The sequence below is a fragment of the Pyrus communis genome, chromosome 11 (genome assembly GCF_041283825.1).
Source record: "Pyrus communis isolate YQ-2024b chromosome 11, ASM4128382v1, whole genome shotgun sequence".
NCBI lineage: Eukaryota > Viridiplantae > Streptophyta > Magnoliopsida > Rosales > Rosaceae > Pyrus > Pyrus communis.
In genome coordinates, this window is record NC_142575.1 from 14,344,173 (window position 1) to 14,351,135 (window position 6,963).

The 6,963-nt window shown below is 33.2% G+C and overlaps 1 pseudogene; it reads right to left on the reverse strand.

The window, feature by feature from the left end:
* Positions 1–4,670: 4,670 nt before the first annotated feature.
* LOC148692937 (uncharacterized) lies at positions 4,671–6,050 on the reverse strand (annotated as a pseudogene).
* Positions 6,051–6,963: the final 913 nt, after the last annotated feature.

Below are 6,963 nucleotides of genomic sequence, written 5' to 3' on the forward strand. Positions count from 1 at the left end.
CATCTTGGTAATCAGCCCACCTGGTACTTTGACTGTTTGGCTTTACCGGTTGCTATGATGAAGTATCTGATGTCTTGGAGGAAGTTTCATCTTCTTCGTCATCAGAGTTTTATTGTAATTGGGCTACCTATAACTGTAACTGTGCCGCTTGAGCGAGAAGTTTGTCCAAGGTCTTCAATTTCTGCAGCTTTGTGCTTTGATTTTGATGACTAGGAAGACTTTGACTTTCCTTTGAGTGAGGAAGATGGAGAGATGTCTGATAATGACTGTGTTTCAATAACTGGCTGTGATTCAACTGGAAATTCACTAAGAACCTGTTTAATGATTCTTTGTTAATTGAATTTGTCCCACCATTTAACTGATCTGATTCTATGAACTTCTTCATTGTCTCCTCCATACCCCCATTTTAAAATCCATGGAACTTTATATTTGGCCCTAAAAATTAAAAGAAGCAGTATTTTCTTGTTAAACAAGCTTTTGTCGAATCTTGACTAAAAATGGTTGATTATGTGCATGAGCAATTCCGAGATAAGACTGGTTATTGGGTCATGAACTGACCACCACTTGGAGAACCAAGCTAGGAATATTCGTTGAAATTTCTTGTTGAAGTTGATAAACCAAGAGTGATTGAAATTCTCCTTCTGATAGAGGAAAGTGTTTGTCCATGCATTGATGTAATCATAATAATTATACTGAATATTAGGTGGTTGAGTGTGAAGGGACTTGTGTTTGTAAATAGGGATTTCCAATTCCTTTTCTGACATGATATTTTCAATGTGTAAATTATGATAAAGGATGTTGTTTTCATTAGTGTGACTAGTGATAGATTTAATGGTTATTAATGTGGTTTCAAAGAGAATGCTTTTGTAAAATCCAAGGGTTTTGTATGACTCTTTTGATTAGTAGTGGAAATTTGGGGGAAACTAGAATCTAGCTAACTTTGCTAGTATTGGGTTTGGAATAAGATATGGAGGGTAATTGAACAAATATTCACTAGATGATTTTTGAATGTAAGGGGAGGTTTGACTATAATTGATCATTGGTTATGATGGTCTTACTGAGGTTTTGTAAGGATCATAAGGTTTGACTAAGGCTGATTGATAATTTGGTTGAAAATTCCTTACGGTAAAACCCAAGGGAGTAAAACGGTTTACTGAGTTGCTGGTTGAGTAAGGTACAAGGCATGACTCTTGTTTGACTGATTCTTTTTTTACTGGGTTGAGAAAGGCAGAAAACCTTGTTTGATAAGGATTTCGTCCTGACAGTTTTTTTCCTACAAAAACTCTCTTGTTAGGAAATCAGGAATGCAATTTTGACTGCCTTTTAAGCATTCAATTTTCGAAATAAAATAAAAAATAAAAACTTAATATTTACTGCCATCGTGTAAACATTTGTTTTGATGTAATGTTTTGAATATCTTTTTGTAAAACATATTTTGCACTTTTACAATTGACTCTTACTAAAAAATTTTGATTTAACAAATCATCTTGAAATTTTGATATGCATAGTACTATAGATAATATTTTCTTTTCTAATAGAATTTCATAATCTTGAATGGAAACGAACAATTGGTCTAGGAGAACCGAGATAAGTTGACTGTTTAAGAATACCTCTGTAACCAATTTCAAAGGCATCAATTTCAACAATTTTGAATGAATTGATTGTAGAAATACCAAGACAAGGTAATGTCTTGACATGAGACTTGATTTCTTTGACTATGGAAGTATAAGTAGAAGATCAAGATGGGGGATTAGTCTTAAGCCTGTCAAATAAGGGTTTGCATTGTTCTCTCAATTTTGGGTAGAATTCTGCAACATAATTTAATGATCCTCGAAATCGTTGGAGTTGGGTTTAGTCAGTGATTTCATCTAGGAATTTATCTACAAACTGGATGACTCTATCTATAAGTTAGATTGTTGACTGATGGATGTTGTATCCTAAAAATCTTATGTTTGTTTGAAACAATTTTATTTTTATGGATGAAACAACTAACTTGTTTGGCTTAATTATTTTGGTGAATATGTTTAAATGTTTCCAATGTTCCTCAATTAATTAATCGTAATGAAAATAGGAGGAATTGAATTGAGGAGGAGTTGGACTGAGGAGAAGTCAGAATCGGATTCAAGTTGAAGCTGTTTACTTAAATGTTCTGCAATCGGAATAGAAATGACACTAATTCTATAAAGTTGTTTACTAATTCAGCAGAATTGGAATATAAACCAGTATGATTACCAAAATGCCCTTATCCCAAATCAAATATTTATATACTTTTTTAATAAAATTTGATATACGATATAATAGTAAGAAAAAAAAAAATTAAATTGCTTTTTTATTTCTTATAAACACTAAAATGCTTTTTTTTTTTAAAAAAAAAAAAATCTTTTTTTAATAAATTTAAGTATTTGCTTTAATATTTAAATTTTCTCACAAGTTGTAGTTTCTTCTCTTCGGAATATGCATGGAGTTTTTGCATAATATGAATGAGCATGGAGTTATGCATAATGTGAATAAGCATGGAGTTGTGCAAAATGAGCTACAAAGACATGCAAAGAAGTTGTTAGGAGCATTTTCAATCTTAACTCTTCAAGGATATATTTTGTTACATAATTTCAATGAATAGAAGGAATGATTTTTACCATTTCAAATCAAAAAACTTGATTCCCCTTAAATTAAAGAGATCTTCACGAGGTGGATTTTGTATAATAGCAAATAAATGAAGAAAAACATTAGGAACAAACAAAGAGTAGGAAATAACTTCATTAAAGATAATATTTTACATCAAAGTACATCTATCTAGCCATCATAACCAACCTAAACAAACTAGTCAGACCCTGCTTGGGCATCATATTATCAACCAAATATTCATAACCTGCCTACACATCAGATTGTCAACAAAATATTCCTAACCTGCTTAAACATCATAATATCAACAAAAAGTAGTTCTTCACCATCATGGTGTCATCTAATCAATTATTAGATTTACAAAACATTCACAATTTTCCCTAATATGTCATCATGGCAGCGAGCATGTCATAGCAAAAAACTAGTGTTCACATTCTTTGGACCGTCACTTAGATGTTATTATACATCCAAGTCTACATCAAAGTAGTCACGTATGCACTCTTCCTTTCATCAGACATGTTGAAAAAGACCCTCAGAAGGTCATGTTCTTTGGCCAAGAAGTTGGTGACTTGAAATAATTCCATGGGAGCCAAAAACTCCATTTTGCTCAACGCACCGTCAAGTTTTTGTTGCACTTCAGTCAGATTTATATCGGTTGACAGTGCATGAACTAGACCATCAAGCTTAGGTCCCACATCAGTTATAGCTTTAGCCATAATAGAGAATTGCTTAGCCATTTCATCCCCTACTCTTGCCCTCCTAAGACCTCTGTTTAATGTGTTACTTTCTGCATTCCTTTATTGTTAGGTATTTGGTACTGAGAAAGAAGTATCAAAATCATTTCTACTTTCATCCTCACCTTCATTTTGATTGACATTGGCATCTTCAAGTCTAACTTGTTCTTTATTGTCATCTGCATTGCCAGCATCTGCACCCACAACACGATCTTTTGCATAAATCTCTCCCAAACTATGGTAGTGCGGAAAAGGCTTCTCGTACAATCCACTTGCATCCTTTTTACCCTACAAACAAAAAACAAAAAATACAAGGCACGTAAGAAAACTATAAAACAAAACACAATCAAATAAAACACAAAATACAGTCATAAAAATGTGCAGCAAGATTCACCAATTTGATTTTATAAAGATACATATGAGCAGCAAGAGTCACCAATTAGCTGATTGGCTTTTATAAAGATTGATACCAATTTGCATTGGTATCATCTACTGATTAGTTGATTGGCATTTATATAGATTGATACCAATTTGCATTTATTCATTCAAATGTCCTTATAGGATAAATTCAATTTTTGTCTAGTACTGATAAATATTAAAGTTTTCTAAAATTAGCAAGGGCATATATATGCATACATCTGTAGTCTCATTATACACACTTTTCTCACAAGCCAACATCATTTTCTTTTTACTCCACTCAAACCCATTAAGAGCTAGCAATTCAGTTAAGGCAAAATATTTTGCCTTCAACGTCTTGATGCGTGATTCAATGTGGGGAGATGCCTTTAATCTGCATCCTGGGAGTTTGGCTTCCATCATAGCATCTATCTTCCCCAAATAACCATTCTTGAAACCAATGTCAGCTTGCCAAGTCGGGTCACTATGCAACTCAAGCAATGATTCAACCAATATTGTACCCTCAATAGTTATTCAATAATGTTTCTGTTGTCCTCTTCCTCATTTTGTAGATGAAACAGATGCCATTCTACATAACAATATTAGAAATCAGAAGCATTCCAAATGATTTTGATTACAAATAGGATGTATTTCTTTAACTTAGAAACAAATACAACATTCCAAATGTTATTACACAAACAGTTTTTGACATAAGCATTCCAAATGATTTTGATTACAAACATTGATGTCTTTCTTAACTTAGAAACAAATAGACCATTCCAAATGTCATTACACAAACAGTGATGTCTTTCTTAACTTAAAAACAAAAGAAGCATTCCAAATGTTATTACAAACATTATAATATAAAAAGACATACTAATGTCTTCATTAAAACAAAATGACATATCAAATACCGACTCAATGAAAAACCCTATTGTTCCACATTTCTTGGGCAAGGTTATCTCTCCATGCAGTCCACTCATCAAAGGACTCAACAATGGTAATATAGTTATTCACTCATAAATTCCCATCTTGAAATTGCCCGTCCGCGTCAGCTTCTATAGGATCTACAACCATCTTCCTCCTTATAAAATTATGGAGCATAGTACACACTGAAATTATGCAATGATGTGTCCTAATGTCGTAAAAGGATGGGCTCCTAAGAATTCCACAACGCATTTTCAATAGCTCAAAACACCTTTCAATGACATTCCGAGCACTTGAGTGTTTCATATTAAAAAACTCAGCTGGTGTTGTAGGACGATAAACATCTCTCCACTCATTCAGATGATAATGGGTTCGTCTGTAAGATGCACGGAAACCTTTTCCGTTTGTGAAGCCACCATCAACTAAATAGTAACAAATTATTGTTAACAAAGAATTAAATTGTCAAACTTACAACCCTATATCACTTGCAATTCAAAAGCTAAGAATTTTAATTACTAAAAAAAGTTGTGAATGTTACCATTAGGGACTTTCAATCCATTTCTCATATTCACAGCATCTCTAAGAACTCGAGCATCTCTAATTACCAGGTAAAACATATATAAACTTCATGTCCGTTGTGCAGACTCCCTAAAAATTTGTTGCTATTTCATTTTTCCTTGTTATGTACTTTGGTTTATCACATTCTGGTACATGCACCTTACTCGGTGTTCCATCTAGTGCACCTAAGCAATTCCACAATACATAGGACACTAAATTAACAAACTAAACTGTGAAATAAAAAACTAGTAATTACTAAGTAGTGTAGGCATGTATATACTACATACCTTAAACCATTTCCATTTTGGGTCGGATGATTTCTCAGGGATAGGTTCGTGTTTGCCAGAAATCCTTTTGGCATCAATTCATTACTTTAATACACTCATGCAAATCCTTACTAATTGTTCAACCAAACCTTCTACAGTGATGGTTAACTGTGCTATTCTTAAGATGGTGTGCAAAAATGTATCGAAACAATGCAACCATCTCCTCTATAAACACATTTCGAGTAGCTCGTAGTTGTCCTCTAGTCACAAGAACTTGACATAATTTATGAAATGATCGTCTATCTATTTGTAGTTCAGCAATACATGTCACCTCATTCTCATAAATTAAACCATGTAAGTATTCTAATTCCTTTTAAACTCTTATAACTGTTTGAGAAGATGAGGGACTTCTAAGACGCTTTTGGAAATGATACCAAGAATAGAAACAAGAAGTAGCACATACAACAAATATAGTTCGAAGATAGACAATCAACACATTCAACGTAGCATGTAATTTCTGCTTTGTGGACAAACTTAGACGAGCCATTGGTCTACATGATATAATGAAGAAAAAAAATGTCACGAATGACTTCAATTAACAAGTTAATAAACATATCGGCAAACTAAAATAAATTAACAGTACAGAACACAATCAATCATAAAAATTTATATTTTTTTTCCTCCATACCTAGTCTCACAATTAATGGAAAAATAACAACATAAATTATAGTATACCTGCAACAAATGAAGAGAGCTCAACCCACAACCTTGTCTTCACTCTTCCTAATTTCATAAAAATGATGAATATTTGATTAATAAACAATTGTGAGCAATAAGAATCGGGATAAAGTACTCTTCCTAAACAATGCAACATTCAAATGAAAAATGAATAAAAAAATGCAACTCCCTGGACATTATTAGGATGTGGGCAAAAAGGATGAGGTTGGAGTGTATAAAGGGGCTGAGGTTGGTTCTTTATGCTCAGTGCCAACATGGAAGACAATACAAAGGGCTGGGCTTGTTGCTTATTAGGGATGTGGCAAGACTAAAAACTAAAAATTCAAAATGAAACCAATTACTCCATCATGAACTCCTTTCCATGAAGAATTGAAAACTAAAAATTCAACACAAAGATAAAAACGCAGAAAAAGTAGGGATTTACATGTTCGTAATTGTGACGAGAGTTGCGGCTTAGAGAAATGAGTTGCGGTGAAAAGAGAAATGACAGTCTAGGTTAATGGGTTTAGAAAGGATTTTCTTGGAAATAAAAAAGTAACTGAGGGCATAAAGGGAACAAAAGTGTCATTCCAATTGCCCAAGCAATCAGGAATCCAAATACCATGTTAATCTAAGGAATCCAAATCCTTCAAATTTTGGAATTGAATTCCAAAATTTTGTGTGGGTCCCACCTTTTCATTTACTCCCCAAGTTTAGTAAACAATGGTATACCTTGTAATCAG